The 15,286-nt window shown below is 44.2% G+C and overlaps 1 protein-coding gene across 6 annotated transcripts in view; it reads right to left on the bottom strand.

Annotated features, from left to right (window-relative positions):
* The window catches only part of cald1a (caldesmon 1a), a 75,171-nt gene extending 65,749 nt beyond the window's left edge, over window positions 1-9,422 (bottom strand). For all 6 annotated transcript variants that reach the window (XR_001574151.3, XM_015974715.3, XM_015974716.3 and 3 more), the window contains exon 1: window positions 9,307-9,422. The gene's annotated coding sequence lies outside the window, so the exon portion shown is untranslated. The remainder of the gene's footprint in view (window positions 1-9,306) is intronic.
* Between the last annotated feature and the right edge of the window lie 5,864 nt (window positions 9,423-15,286).

Below are 15,286 nucleotides of genomic sequence, written 5' to 3'. Positions count from 1 at the left end.
ACACACACACACACACACACACACACACACACACACACACACACACACACGGGACTGTCTCAGCTGTTATTTTCGTTAAGGAGTGTGCACGTACAGCATGCGCGCCTCGTGCTCGAGCCTACTATTGAAGCTGCCATTACGCTTTTGGCCTGAGGGGGCAATCGCGAGCATACAAATTCAAAACTCCGTAAAGTCCCTTTAAAGTGAAATAAAAGGAGGAAGGTAAATATGAAAGGAATGTTTATGATTAGCTTAAATTCAAATTAAGTAAGCATGGCAGAACTGTGTGTGGTGGTGTTTCAATCAGGAGTATAAAAGGGATGCACCAGCCGCCGCCTAGCATTAGTAGGCCAAGAGTCTAAGGAACAAACATTTGTTCATGTGAAGCACTATTCTGCTTGTGTGGCAAGCCTGTGTGGAGTCGGCAGAGTCTTGAATGAAACAGCAGGAAGGCAGCCGGTAAGAGTAATTTGAGAGACTTATTGCTGGAGTTGTTTTCTGGTCGGCTGTAGTTTAGCCACCGGCCCACAAGCATGGTGCTTTAGGCCTCATGTTAGTAGTTTTGAGACTTTGTCATTTCTATTTTTGTAAGATGTTTCATCGAGTAAAGTTAAAAGCAAGCATTGTTTATTCAATTCTGTTTGGTTAGTAAGACATTTAAATATTTAAGACAGTCATTTAATTGATTGTCCACTGAATAAAATTCTTTGTTTGAATTGTTTCAAGGTTTTTACCTGTCTGAGACCATCCACTGCCCTAAAGCCTCCTATAAAACAACAAAATAAATCAAAGACTAAAAGGAGAAGAATGTGTGGTTCTTGAGGGAAGCTCAGTTGTTTAAAGCTGTGAAGACTCATCCTTTCCTTTAAGACAAAACTTGACAGTGACAAAAATCTATGGCAGTAATCTAAAGCAGTCACCACCAGTACACCGATTAAAAAAAAGTTTATAAACACACGGTTTCAAGTTTTTTACTTGTACAATTTGACTTATTTACTACTGCTAATATCATTAACACATTCATACGTTTTACCCAGGCTGGGCTGCGTTGTGACAGGTGTCATCATTAATCACGGAGAAGGAGCTATTAGTCTAAATGTGGGAGTAATTAATCCGTCCTCACACTCCATTAGACGCCATGCTCAATTCGCACAGACCTGTGTGTTGTGTAAATAAGCGAAGATGATGGGACCCAAGGCTATTATTCCTAAGCAGCATCTGAGGACTTGTTCTGATGTCGTTGAGGTGCCAACATAAATCCGAGGAAGAGACACTACTTTGCTCTTTGTCGTTTGGGAGGATGGTTCAACCTGAGTTTGAAGTAAAACCATAATGGCAAATAAGCTGTTCTTATCAGAGGACAATCACATAGATGTGTATCTCAGTCATAAAAAGGGGCTGAACCAGAGCAGTAAAGCCGAACCATAAGCATCCAACAAGCTTAAACGGCAGTGGGGCATCTAGCATGAATTAGCCCTTAGTTTAATAAGTGCCATTTGGCTGTCACCTCTGCTGCTCTATTACAGTAAAGCCTCTCTGGTATTGAGCTGAGGTTATTCAATAAAACCCTGACTGAGTGTTCCTCCCAATCACCGCTGGCACAGCTCTGATGATGTGCTCTCCAATGCCAGTCGTCGTCCCCACAGTGCACCGTCTGATTAAAACGCTTTTCTGAGGCCATATTTTTGCTCTCCTTGTAAACTTGCCAGCTTCCATAAAAGTACAGTGAGAAAATTTGATGAATTACCTAATGCATGCTGAATCAAGTCTGTAAAAACAGATCGGATCCATGAGGGCCATTGGAGATGTAGACAGATTTCTACTCTTCAACAAAAATATTATAAATACCTTACGACAACAAGAAAAGCACTTGTAAAAACATACTCTAGCTACTGGTCTTCTGCTGTAGTCATCGCCATTCTCTTACAAGCACATACTTATCTTTAACCCCCCACCACCACCACACTCCAACAGGGCAGCGACACGTGAAGTGGAAAGAAATGTCAACAAAGAAGAGGCAGACCGAAGCCAGCTCTCTTACCCCCCACCCCGCCACCCGTAATACATTCCTGAGCAATCCTCTGAGGCTTGTATGTAAATGCCTGAGTATGTTTCTGATTAGAACGACACAAAGAGTACACTCTATAAACGCACTCCTAAACAATTATCGGCGCTCCCAGTTGCAGCTCTGATGCTAACCTCGGACCATCTGACTTTCCTACTCAGGTGGGAGACCTGGATAGGGATTATTTACAACTCTGTGCCCCACTTTGTAACACAGACTTTTTAAACCAAGTCAGAAAGGAGACAGTACTTATAGGTGGATGAATGAGTTGCAGAACTTCCAGTTTGAATCTTGGTTTCAACCATTGGCCTGTACTCATGCATTCACTTTAGACCAACCGTTAGTCCTTAAATCAAAGTCACAAAAGCTAAAGGTTCACCTTCATAAACCCAAGCATCATCAATACTCACCATTAGGTTATTAGAGACATCGTTATTAGAGATGTCCCGATACAACTTTTTCACTTCCGATATGATATCAATATTGCAGCCTTCAGTATTAACTGATACCGATAAAAATCCAATACGATATCATCACAAATCATACTTTTACCTATTTCGTAGTGTGGAATGTATGAAAGGCTCGATCATGTGATATTACTCAATCGAAGAACAAGAGCTAGCAACATAAGTATGAAAAAAATGACAATTTTTCTCAACCATTGGTTGCAAAAATGTTAACCCTTAGACTGCTTATATCGGAGATTTTTGATGGCGTCTGATATAATCCGATACACTGTTTTCGGGGCGATATCGAATAACGTCCAATATCAATATCGGAACGGGACATCCCTAATCGTTATTGCCCTTCAATATTCTTTTGTACGTTTGTTCTATGTGCAACTTCATAATCCATTACTTTGTTCTTTTGTTACACAGCTTAGTAAAAAAAATTAGTTGTTTTTTTTACCTTACGTTTCGGCGAATGACTCTAGCCATCATCAGAGCTAGCCGGTGTTGGTTTATCTGTGGGCAGCATTGTTCTCTGCCGCCCGCGGATAAAGCCCTAATTACAACTGTACTGTGTTTAAAAACTTAACACTAAAGCCTCTGGAACATTTTTAGCTTACTCTAATCTAAGAATTTCCATTTTATTCACAATTTGATATGAATGTAATTGTTTTGATTAACAGGAATGAACAAAAACCAACAGCAGTTTTGACGGTTTTGAGATCACATTACAACACTGCTCTCAAAATAAGGGCAAAAAAATAACACAGAGCTCATCTCAAGGCTGAACTAGATGAACAGTTGAGGCCTGTCTGTGGTGAATACCCATGTAAGGACACAGTGGTTGTTTTACGTGGATGAGGTAACACTTTACTTTCATCATTCCCATGCACAAGCCCAGTTTCACTCCCAGAATGGCAGGCATCCAACATGGCCTCTGAGCTGTCCTTCACAATCACCACACATACTTCAGCACATTAGAAGAAGCTACAAATGTAAATTCTGCAGGCCCATATAACTGACCCGCACACTGTCCCCCCCCCCCCCCCCCCCCCCAACTCTGTAAACACATGATCTCATCAGTCAAGTGTTCACAACGAACAGTACTTTTTAAATACTCCTCTGTGATTTAGATTTAGATCCTCTCCATGTTCCCTTAATTCCTCCTTATCCAACAAAGCAGGAGTTTTAGACGCCGTTTTGACTGGATCTTGATTAGACATGTTTGTTTAGTTTTAGAACTATTTGGGAAACAGTCAAAGCGTGGGGGGGGGGGGGGGGGGGGTTAAGAGAGATACAGAATACAGACTAAAAAGTATGGAATTTCTAACAAATGTTTCATCTTTACAGCAAAAAACATAACAAAAAAGTGAAATGCGTTATGAGTGATGAGAGACATGGAGGCCAAGCCAGAGAGACGTGTGAGGTGGATTCTCTGCCACGGGGACATGTTGTGCATGTCTGAGGCCCCAATGGGACGCTGCTGAATAACAACACAAGACCAATCAGCTCATGAAGACATTTCCTGTGCTTGTTTTATCAGATGAGAAGAAGCCTAAAGGCTAAATGTCCCATCTCAACAAGGTTGCGCTCTTCTCAGGATAACGGGAACGAATGGGAGGAATGTTCATCTCTGTGGTAAGACATCAGGAGCATCGACCTCACTCCCACACAATGAAAAACAAAAACACATGAATAAGAAAGATTTTACCTTTTGAGATATAAGCAAGGCTGCCTAGTGAATTCAATCATCTCCTCCATCATCAGCCACAATAATACAATTTATCTTTATTCTAAAGCTGTGAAACCTCTGGCAGAGCTCAGCATCTGGCAGCTGGCAGCTGGCGAATCGATATGCCAATTACCAGAACTGATGTACCATGCTGCCCATTAGGCAATCTGGCTCGGAGGGATCCCACTTTAAAGTCAGAAGAGAGGTCGATCTAAGAAGGCCTCTTCATCAGAGTGTGACTAAAACCCAGCAGAGTTTAAACACAACTTTTTGTGCCCACATGACTGATTCAGGATTCTGGGAGAGGGGCCCATTATACCATTCATCATGCATGTACAGTGTGTTGGGAGATTTGTCTAAGTGTGGTTTTGCAAAGTATGGGTAAGCTTGGTGGTAAATGGATAACAAGCCAGGAGAAATTGGATAACCATCATCCAAGAGACAAAAGGATCCGAGTGCCAAAGAAAAGTGAATGCTGAGTGAGAGCACTCTGAATGACTGTACTGTCGTTTTTTAAAAAGGTATGGTTTACTGAAAAAAAAACATTTTTTAATTAATATTTCTGATTATAATCAGTCACTGAGCTTTTCATGCAGGCTGAACATGAAAATAGCCTGCTACACCTATCTCCTGCATTAGCTTCTGGTAGAAATTAGACGGCGAAATGCTGGGATTTGAAAACCCTGACAGACCTACATCACAATGTCACTTAACATTCATGGATTCACCCATCTTGACTCGTGACTGGGAAGCCTGTTGTTGGTTTAACATCCAGGAAACAGCTGCAGACGTCTCGACTAGTTTAAGCTTATTGTTAGAATGAGCAACTCCACCACACAGTAGAACTCCTTGAGGCTTGTGTTATTTGTGACAATAAAACATCAATTTTGCAGAGCAAACAGAGTCAGTCAGTTTGGTTACATCTGCACTGACCAACATCCAAGTCAATCCAGGTTTATCTTATTGTAATAAGCTGGGAGTCTTTATCCTATTTTGCATGCGCATTAAAAAACCAGCCTCTCAAATAAAGTTTGTTCCACTCCGGTACAGTAGGTGGCGACATGCCCCTTTTAATGTCGCCAATCTTCTAGTTAGCTTATAGCAAAACAAGTAGTAAAAAGAGGCAGGCAGCACAGCTTATTTGGTACATGCTGTCCCGTTTTATGGTGTTACGCATGTTGCTTTGTGACAATGGTCTTGTCAGAAGACCGCTTCCGTGGTCTTGTCACTTCCGGAATGCGAGCGTAGTTTGGCTAACTCGTTAGCTTACATACTCACTTTGGTTTTCTGACTGGTAGAGCTGCATTAATGTTAGCCAATCAGAGGTGAGATGTCCAAATATTAGGAAATAAGACTCCAAATCCTGCTATGTTCTGCCACTTTCTCCTCCAGTTGACTTCTACATACTCAAACAGTCGCACCAGCGCTCAGATTCAGTTTAAATGACTCTACGATTGGCCTTGGGTCCAGGGCCACCATTCCATAAGCCTTTGCTGCATGTCAATTACAGCTTGGTCAAATAAATCATGCTCTTCAATTTACAATTGGCAAACAAGCCCTCGGGAGTGGATTTCAAATCTCCAGCTCAGATAAAAAAGCATTATATAGTCTTACTTGTCTGTTGTGTGAAGAAACCAGAACGTAGCTCAGGCACCTGTGTGTTTAGACTCACAAGTAATTATGTGTTCACACTAGGTTATGGACCATCACAAGCAACAAAGTTTAGGTATGCATCTATTTATAACAAAAATATTCCAATCATTAGTGTTGGAAGCTTCCCTCAGCCAGGTTTCTGTTGTTTTCAAACTCGGCGTGTGCGGCTGCCTCACAAGGAAGCTGAACGCCTGTATTTAGATTATCAGCATGAAGAAACTGTAACCACATGCGCTACATGTAAACACACAGCTGTGTTTCAGGATTTTTGTATTGTAATTAGAATGAGGAGAAATAATTCCTGAATTCAGCGTTTAACTTTAAAGAGAGTGCAACATAGCGAGAAAAAGGGAAGTTGAGAGGAGAGCTGAAGCAACAAACGAGTATAACAAGAAGCCGTCATTGCAGCGCGCTCAGGCCAGAATCAGACTCCGGAAATGCATGGCAATGTTCCCTACATCCTGCCTTGCCCAGCCCTAACCCTGGCCCTGGCTCTCACCCTACACTGACTGCCAAACCTCTGTTATCACTCTGTGCAATTACCTCCAGATTCCTCTGCCCCCATGTCACATTGTGCCAATTGAACAATCCCTACTAAGTAGAAAGTACTACATACATTTAGGCATAAAAGTCTGCAGTTTCTGCTAAGCTCGGTATAGAAATAGCTTCAGACACATGAAATAGTCTACAAAAATTGGGATGAGGCACTCCCAAAGTTAAGGCATAATTGAAGCAAAACAGTTATTAAAATGGGTGTAAAATCACAAACTACAAAAGAAACTGTACCATCTATATCGTCCCTTCACATAATGAGTCAGCTGTTGTGAGTTCTACGCTTTGGGAGTGAAGACTTCATCGTGCTTTCCTTTTTCCGGTGGCAGAACAAAGGTGTTGGTACACCCGCACTCACATTCATATAGTTTTTTCTGTGCAGCCAAATTCAACTCACACATCCGTGGTTTAAATCTTCGGCCTGATTAGTGGTGATAAAGTGCAACTCTCACATCTGTTTATTTAAGTTAAACAAGTATTAGCAGGTCCTAAACAATAAAATACAAATGACAGCTATCACCTCAAAACAATAATTAGCAAATGACTAATGAAAAAAATGAAACAAAATGTCACCAATGAGAAAGTGACTGCATTTGTCCCAAAACTATGGTGTTAACAAATAAAAACCTTGTTATTAAATGTATTTATTACAGAGGTGAAACAGCCAATAAGGGAACAGAGAGCAAAAATAACACCAATGAGTTACCAGAGAGGGTTAGCTAATAAGGGAACACATTAATGATAAGAACAAATTAAGGAAACAAAAAGCAAATAAGGAAACAGATATTTAGCTAATGTTTTGTTTATGCATTTAGCTGATGTTTTTTTCAAAGTGACTTCGCCTGAACACGCGCTGCCAAAGGACACAATGGCAGAATGGCTAAGAATGACCTGGAATCGAACTGGCAACCCTTCGATTACTTCACAGCCTACTTGACCTTCTTAGTCACTACGGCGCCAAAAAATCCAATCCAATCAAACTTTATTTATAAAGCACTTTCAAATGCCCAGCACAGGTCCACACTGCTACACAGTAAAATAGGGTAAAAAGAAGTAAACAAAGTATTAGCTAGGTCCTGAAGAAGCGTATAGTTAGCAATTAAATGGACCAAGCAAATAAAATAGCAAAGTGTTAGAAAATAAGCTCATAAGGCAGATAAGAGCAAGGGAAGACATTCAATTCAAATGAAGTCAATTTTATTTTATTTAAAAAGTGCCTTCCACAACCTTATCAGAAGCCCAAGGTGTTGAAACACATCATAAAAAACATAAAATAAGGATCATGAGATCATAAAACAGTAAAAACAAAAGATAAATAAAATTATAAAAGACAGTAAAATAACAAAAGATGAGGATTGTCTAATAAAACAAGAGACAAGAATAAGAACAAATTAAAATGGGCTTCATTATAAACCCTAATATCAAGCCAGTGTCATGAACCCTAATGTGGAAAGGCTACCAAATAAAAGTGCGTCTTCAAGTAAGGCTTAGAGGCTTGAAGAGATGATGCCTGCCTAACGCTCAATGGCAAATCTTTCCAAAGAGTTGGAGCCAAAATCGAGATTACACGATCACCCTTGATCGGTATTTAGAGCGGGGGACTACCAACAACTCCTGCTCAGCTGAGCGTAGAGACCGAGGGGACATGCCTGTGCAAAAGTGCAGAAATGTAGGAGGGAGCACTGCCCTGAAGAGCCATGTACACAAAAAGCAGGATCTTACATTTTGATCGTACTTCACCGGGAGCCAGTGCAGAGCGGTAACACTGGTGCAATAGTATCCTGGTGTCTGGTACCTTTCAAAAACCTAGCAGCTGATTTTTTGGCAAGCTGGAGCTGTGCATAGTTAGTAAATAAAGGACAACAATGAGAAAGGGAGCAGTTTGTTCAGCTGTTTATTAGAAACAAAAGAGTTTAGAGGACTGGTGGATGAGCTCCATAAACACAACAACTCTACATTTACATAAACGTCCCTGCACTGCCTTTAGATGAAAACAGAGATAAGCTGTTAGTTTTTGATCTTTTCTTACAGTGGGATAATATAAATGTGCTAGATTTTATAGCTATGTGAAATGTTGTTTGTGATTGCTGTCAACCATTTTACACTTCCAAATGGTACAATTTCAAACCTAAAGCACTCGATGACACAATAAAACATTTACACCCTGTAATGAAAATCCCACCAAATCAGCAGATTGTCCCAGATAAACACACCAGTGGTGTTAAAGACTCGTGTGGAACAAAGCTGACTTTCAGAGCCTATTTAACCCATGGTCATCAGGATCAGACCATATCATTCATTATTAATGTTAATTTATTTATTCATTTATGTGATGGGAGGGTTGCTGGGATGTCTGTGGACTGGAGGTATTCAGAAACAGGAGTATATGGCCTGTGCATTTTTTTTGTTTCCACTGCAGAAATAAAAAGTTGTCAGGTGAACATTTTGGCATAAGTGATGCAGGTAGATCTTCGAGTCAGTGTCATCAGGAGCTGGAGAGGAGAAGCTGTTTCTCCCTTGGACCCCCCCCCCACAGACACACACACATACTTTGCTCGATAAGAATCAAAGCAGGGCCGGACACATGCCCTCCTCTCCTTTGTGCATTGTGCGGAAGAAGAACGCACATCCAACTGCGCCATGGCGCAGAAAAGTTTAGTAAAGCTCTAATTTAGTGCGCCTGTGATGCGACTGTTTGGAATCTAAAAAAAAAAAAACGCACAAAAGAAGGAGCGGCCAAGAATTCCTCTGAAAAGCACGATCAGCAAAACAAAATTCTAAAAGGTCCAACTTTCAACCTGCCTTCGTCGTTTCCGACCAAACCGAATTCATGAACCAGAAGTTTTATTGCTTACCTGCGGATCTTAACGGGACAAAGTAGAGCTGCGGATCCGTGTGAGAGGAGAGGAAAGGGGGAACCAGTCTGCAAACGCTCCTCCACTAATTCGGATAAACCCTAAACCAGTCCAAGCCCCTCCCTTCAGAGGATGTCTGAGTTGGTGCTTAAAACACACCCTGCGTCCAAAAGAAAGCATCACTGACAAGCGACTAGCGGAAACTTTGCTAAATGCCTCTGGAACAACAATAAAAACTTTCATAAAGAATACATTATTGATTTGACAAAGTATCATTCTACTCACACAAGAAGGGTAAAAGATGAAGGCACACACACACACACACACACACACACACACACACACACACACACATATATATATATATATATATATATATATATATATATATATATATATATATATATATATATATATATGAAATAATTATTTTAATGTTTAGAGCAGCAGGAACTCAGAGAGGCTGCAGGCGCATCAGCGAGTTTGTATATATATACATACATATATATATATATATATATATATATATATATATATATATATATATATATATATACACACATATATATATAGTTTTTCTTGTCCGGGGATTGGACCGCCAATGCTCCCGCCTTGGTCTGCCACCCGATTCACATTGCACCGGACCCTTCATGTTCCTCCTGCGGGTGGTGGGTCCACAGTTGGACGAGCCCATGTATCCGGTTCGGGCTGGGCCCGGCCAGGCCCCATGGGCGAAAGCCCGGCCACCAGGCGCTCGCTCACGGGCCCCAACCCCAGGCCTGGCTCCAGGGTGGGACCCCGGTAACCCTCCGGGCCGGGTACTCCGACTCTTCGTTTTCACCGCCATGAAAGATCCTTCGAACCGTTCTTTGTCTCACCCTTCACCTAAGACCAATTTGTCATGGGAGACCCTACCAGGGGCACTAAGTGCCCCAGACAACATAGCTCCTAGGATCATTAGGGCACTCAAACTCCTCCACCACGATAAGGTGACGGTTCAAGGAGGAGTGACGGTTTTTGGGACATGGAACGTCACCTCGCTGGCGGGGAAGGAGCCGGAGCTTGTGGCAGAGGTTGAGCGGTACCGGCTAGATATAGTCGGACTCACCTCGACACATTGCATTGGCTCTGGAACCCGAGACCTGGAGAGGGGTTGGACACTCTACTTTGCTGGAGTTGCTCCGGGTGAGAGGCGGAGGGCTGGGGTTGGCTTTTTGTTAGCCCCGAGACTCTCTGCCTGTGTGTTGGGGTTTACCCCGGGGGACAAGAGGGTAGCTTCCTTGCGCCTTCGGGTCGGGGAACGGGTCCTGACTGTTGTTTGTGCTTATGGGCCAAATATCAGTTCAGAGTACCCACCCTTTTTGGAGTCCCTGGGACGAGTGCTAGATAGTGCTCCATCAGGGGACTCCATTGTCCTGCTGGGGGACTTCAATGCTCACGTGGGCAATGACAGCTTGACCTGGAGGGGTGTGATTGGGAGGAACGGCCCACCTGATCAGAACTCGAGCGGTGTTTTGTTATTGGACTTCTGTGCAAGCCGCAGTTTGGCCATAACGAACACCATGTTCGAACATAAGGATGCCCACCGGTACACTTGGTACCAGGGCAGCCTAGGTCACAGGTCGATGATAGATTTTGTAGTCGTATCATCTGACCTGCGGCCGTATGTTTTGGACACCCGAGTGAAGAGAGGGGCGGAGCTGTCAACTGATCACCACCTGGTGGTGAGTTGGATCAGATGGCAAGGGAACATGCCGCGTAGACCTGGCAGACCCAAACGCATAGTGAGGGTCTGCTGGGAACGCCTGGCAGAAGAACCTGTCAAGACGGTCTTCAACTCCCACCTCCGGCAGAGCTTTGACCACGTCCCGAGAGCAGTGGGGGACATTGAGTCCGAGTGGGCCTTGTTCCACTCTGCAATTGTCGAGGCGGCTGTTGCTAGCTGTGGTCGTAAGGTGGCCGGTGCCAGTCGTGGTGGCAACCCCCGTACCCGCTGGTGGACACCAGAGGTTCGGGGAGCCGTCAGGCTGAAGAAGGAGGCCTACAGGGCGTGGCTGGTCTGTGGGTCTCCGGAGGCAGCAGACAGGTACCGGATAGCCAAGCGGGGTGCAGCAGTGGCAGTTGCCGAGGCAAAATCTCGGGCGTGGGAGGAGTTTGGTGAGGCCATGGAGAAAGACTATCGATCGGCTCCAAAGAGGTTCTGGCAAACCGTCCGGCGCCTCAGGAGAGGAAGGCAGCAACTCGCTCACACTGTTTACAGTGGGGAGGGGGAGCTGCTGACGTCAACTGAGGCTATAGTCGGACGGTGGAAGGAATACTTTGAGGAGCTCCTCAATCCCACCAATGCGCATTCCGAGGAGGAACCAGAGCTGGGAGGCCTGGGGATGGACTGTCCGATCTCGGGGGCAGAAGTTGCTGAGGTAGTCAAACAACTACACAGCGGCGGAGCCCCGGGGGCGGATGAGGTTCGTCCTGGGTATCTCAAGGCTATGGATGTTGTAGGGCTGTCATGGTTGACACGTCTCTACAACATTGCGTGGTCATCGGGGGCAGTTCCTAGGGAGTGGCAGACCGGGGTGGTGGTCCCCATCTTTAAGAAGGGTGACCTGAGGGTGTGTTCCAACTATAGGGGGATCACACTCCTCAGCCTCCCTGGAAAGGTCTACGCCAAGGTACTGGAGAGGAGGGTCCGATCGATAGTTGAATCTCAGATAGAGGAGGAGCAATGTGGTTTTCGTCCTGGCCGTGGAACTGTGGACCAGCTCTATACCCTTGCAAGGGTGATGGAGGGGGCATGGGAGTTTGCCCAACCAATCCACATGTGCTTTGTGGATTTGGAGAAGGCTTATGACCGTGTCCCCAGGGGCACCCTGTGGGGGACGCTCCAGGAGTATGGGGTGGGTGGCTTTCTGTTGAGGGCCATTCAGTCCCTTTACCAGAGGAGCGTGAGTTTGGTCCGCATAGCCGGTAGTAAGTCGGACCTGTTCCCAGTGAGGGTTGGACTCCGCCAGGGCTGCCCTTTGTCACCGGTTCTGTTCATCACTTTTATGGACAGAATTTCTAGACGCAGCCGTGGTGTGGAGTGTGTCGAGTTTGGTGGCAGGAGAATCTCGTCTCTGCTTTTTGCGGATGATGTGGTCCTCCTAGCTTCATCCAGCTCTGACCTTCAGCTCTTGCTGGGTAGGTTCGCGGCCGAATGTGAAGCGGATGGGATGAGGATCAGCACCTCCAAATCTGAGACCATGGTTCTCGACCGGAAAAGGGTGGCTTGCCACCTCCGGGTCGGGGGAGAGGTCCTACCTCAAGTGGAGGAGTTTAAGTATCTCGGGGTCTTGTTCACGAGTGAGGGTAGGAGGGATCGGGAGATCGACAGGCGGATTGGTTCGGCGTCTGCAGTGATGCGGACGCTGAGCCGATCTGTCGTGGGGAAGAGGGAGCTGAGCCAGAAAGCCAGGCTCTCGATTTACCGGTCGATCTACGTCCCAATCCTCACCTATGGTCATGAGCTTTGGGTAATGACCGAAAGAACGAGATCGCGGATACAAGCGGCCGAAATGAGTTTCCTCCGTAGGGTGGCCGGGCTCAGCCTTAGAGATAGGGTTAGGAGCTCGGACATTCGGGAGGGACTCGGAGTAGAACCGCTGCTCCTCCGGATCGAAAGGAGCCAGTTGAGGTGGTTTGGGCATCTGGTCAGGATGCCTCCTGGACGCCTCCCCGGGGAGGTGTTTCGGGCATGTCCTGCCGGCAGGAGGCCCCCGGGTCGACCCAGGACACGTTGGAGAAGTTACATCTCCAATCTGGTCCGGGAACGCCTTGGGGTCCTGCCGGAGGAGCTGGTGGACAAGGCCGGGGAGAGGACGGCCTGGAGCTCCCTAGTTGGGATGCTGCCCCCGCGACCCGGACCCGGATAAGCGGAGGAAGACGACGACGACGACGACGACGACGACGACGACATATATATATATATATATATATATATATATACACACATATATATATATATATACATATATATATATATATATATATATATGAAATAATTATTTTAATGTTTAGAGCAGCAGGAACTCAGAGAGGCTGCAGGCGCATCAGTGAGTTTGTATATATATATATATATATATATATATATATATATGAAATAATTATTTTAATGTTTAGAGCAGCAGGAACTCAGAGAGGCTGCAGGCGCATCAGTGAGTTTGTATATATATATACATATATATATATATATATACATACGTATATATACCGTAAATCCTCTAATACAGGCCCGGGCCTGTGTTTGACTCAAGCTCACCAAGCTCCAGGGCTTTATTGGAAAGAGGACCAGAATTAGAGGTAGGCCACAATTTCTACTTGAGCAAAATGAACTAATGGTTCGCTGGAGTTTTTGACAATTAAAATTGCGCCCACATTTTCAAAGTTAAACACATTTCTTTTAACATCGGTAGTTTCTGCTTCAGCCCTCTCCCCCCTCCCCCTGCGCAGCGGCCGCAAACTCACTGATGCGCCTGCAGCCTCTCTGAGTTCCTGCTGCTCTAAACATTAAAATAATTATTTCATTTTCTGTTCCTCACTTCTGATTACCTTCAATGGTGTCTGTTTGTTGCAACCAACAGGAACAAAAACTAACTTGTTTTTATTTGACTATTTTTCTTTCCTGCCTGTTTATTATCTTCCTGCATTTCCTCTCAATCCTAAAGAAAAACTGCTACCTGGGTTCATATATATTCTAGGGCCGGGACTTAAATGCGTTAATTACGATTAATTAATTAGAAAAAAATAACGCGTTAAAAAATTAACGCATTTAATCGCAGCTTGCATTTCAAGCACGGTGGAACCTTTGTCATTGCACGATTTCCTCATATACCGAATATCACTGACGCACACAACAATGCACAGTGCTAATGGCTACTAAAACGGAATAAAAACAGCAAGACGTTGCCTTGCTTGGACTGATGCAGGATTTAGGAAACACGTCTGCCTCTTTTCTTAACTTGGAAAAAAAAACTTCCAGACAACAACGGAGTCCGTGTCGCGGACATTTTTCAGAGATCGATACTGCTGCGGCTGCCCAGTGGCACTGGAAACTTTACAAAAGTTGTGGTAAGCTATATTTTTAACATTTACGTAACATCTGTGCGGCGCTGAAAGCACCAGACAGAATAATTCTTTGCCCTAACAGTAGTTTATGAAAGTAGTCAGACAAACGAGACACCTGGCTGCCGCTGGGAGAATGCTCCGTGTTCTCACTACTATGTAAACAATCACAGACAATGTGTCTGAACAGAAGTTTAAGTTAAAACAGAAACACTCTGAAACTTTTCTGATGATTTTCTAAACAATTCTGTCGAGGAGTTCTATGTTTCTGAGACGAGTCACTGTCTAAACATCACATGCGTTACTATCATTAAGCAGCGAGGTGTGTTGAAGCTGTCATCAGCTGAGGGGCGCATGCTTAAGTGAATCAGGGGCAGCGAGGAACGAGGAAGTTGGGATCAGGCTGGAGATCACACCAGATTCGCTGCTGCAGGCGTGAATCTGCGGGTCTGCAGCATCCCCTTATTAACGTGACAGCAGGACTTCCCATGTAAGGAAGGTCCGTTCACCTGTTCGTCAGATCATTATTTCCTCGCCATGATCTTTTATCATCCCATCATCCTCCAGTCATCCAACTGGAACCAGTTAGTGTTCCTGATCATTCTCAAAATATGCCATGCCTGCTCTGGTGTTAAAAGTTAGTACATTTAAGTCCTAGATCATATTTGTGCCTGTTCTACTGTCACTTTGAAGGATTATTATTTATGTGTTTTTGCTACATTATGAGTAGAAATGCTAATAAAAACTTCCAATTATACAAACAAGTGAAACTGGAAAAATTAGACTTTGGTGCAAAGTCAAATTTATTTCAGTCATTCAACTAGAAAGAGAGACTATTTAAAGGCTCAGAAACCCTTTGCAAGTGTTTTCTATTTGTAAT

Source organism: Nothobranchius furzeri, chromosome 1, assembly GCF_043380555.1.
Source record: "Nothobranchius furzeri strain GRZ-AD chromosome 1, NfurGRZ-RIMD1, whole genome shotgun sequence".
NCBI classification, from domain to species: domain Eukaryota; kingdom Metazoa; phylum Chordata; class Actinopteri; order Cyprinodontiformes; family Nothobranchiidae; genus Nothobranchius; species Nothobranchius furzeri.
The sequence above is the reverse complement of the archived record's forward strand: the minus strand, read 5'-3'. Positions and strand labels throughout refer to the sequence as shown.